The 1,475-nt window shown below is 39.3% G+C and overlaps 1 protein-coding gene across 1 annotated transcript in view; it reads left to right on the forward strand.

Moving 5' to 3' along the window:
* Positions 1 to 1,475, forward strand: part of ASIC5 (acid sensing ion channel subunit family member 5) — a 31,944-nt gene that overhangs the window by 611 nt on the left and 29,858 nt on the right. The window lies entirely within an intron of this gene.

Genomic DNA, 1,475 nt, shown 5'->3' on the forward strand with positions numbered 1-1,475 from the left:
AGGAAGTCTGCAATACAGCACAGAGGATGAGATGGCCTTTGAAATGGAAATAGCAGGTTCTTGGTCTGGCCTTGCCTCTTGTCACCTGGGTTACTGTTCAGAAACTGGGTTAAGGTTCATAATCTTTCTAGTATTTGGTTCCTCTTCTGTCAGATGGAGAACAGTATTTCCTCATGAGTTTGTTGTATTAAGTGAAATAATACCGGGGATGGCTTAGCGCATCATCTGAACCATGCATGTGTTATGCCCAGATTTTTAATATCATCCCCAAGAACCAGAGATCACCAGGGAGACCGAGTCACGCATGCAAAAGCAATGGGCTTTATTATTATTATGGGTTTAGGCTCGCCAGACCTAAGCTCAGGCTCACAGACTTTACCTGCACAGTGGATCCATACTGACAGCCCCAACAGAGGCGGGGTAGCTTTTATGGGTTTGGGAAGGGGGAGTTACAGGAAATTGCGACACAGGTACAGGGGTCCAATCACTATCGCCTATCAATATTGGCAGTAACTTTAACCATACATTGATACTTTTGTCGGGACCCAATCACAACATTTAGAGTATTGACCAATTACAGAATGGGCCCGGGACCCTCATGTAGGGCGTGACTAGCCTCAAGCAATAGGAGCAATCGGTGATTATCTATAGCATCTATCTTTACACCTGCCCTTAGAAATAAATGTTAAGGGTGTTAGCTGGCCTTTTCTGATTGGGTGTTACAAGGGTTGTCCCTCCTTTCTTGGGCTACGTGTGCCCTTCTATTGTCTAATGATTCTGAGAAGCCGAATTCAGACCTGCATCCTTACACGTGATCAGTATTCAGTCAGTATTACCTATTTTTATTATTCTGCTATTTAAGTAGTGATGTGGCAAATGGTGAAATATTTGGGGATTTTAAAAAATTGTCTAAAATTCTCATTTAAGAAATGAGTTCTTAATGGCCTCACAAATGCTTATAATTAAGTGAATTGACTTATATTCTTTGCTTCAATTCAAGAAGTATCATTTCTTTCAACTGATCAGCATTAAAAATTTGTTTCTAAAAGGTTTCAAGTGTGGCTTATCATTAAATCATTGCTTAATACTTCAAAGGTCCCAATCAATTAGATGAGGTTACATCTTGATATATAAAAGGCACTTAAAAACATTTTCTAAGGGACTCCATTTCATTTGCAAAGTCTTAGGACACAATTACAAATTATAGTATGATTATTTTACAGGCTAGTCACTTAGCAGGAAATTATATATTAATCTAATTAGCCTAACTCTAGACAAAAATTTTACAATAGTCTCACATCGTGTTGCTTTTAATATTGAATTAGGCAATATATATATAAATTAACTGGCCCAGTCCCTGGGCAAAAATCAGAAATATAAGTAAAACTATTGTGGGTGCCTGGGTAGATCTCACAGATCATGGGTTCAAGCCCCACATGGCTCTGTGCTAACAGCTCAGAGCCTGGAGCCTGATT

This window comes from Suricata suricatta, chromosome 1, assembly GCF_006229205.1.
Source record: "Suricata suricatta isolate VVHF042 chromosome 1, meerkat_22Aug2017_6uvM2_HiC, whole genome shotgun sequence".
NCBI classification, from domain to species: domain Eukaryota; kingdom Metazoa; phylum Chordata; class Mammalia; order Carnivora; family Herpestidae; genus Suricata; species Suricata suricatta.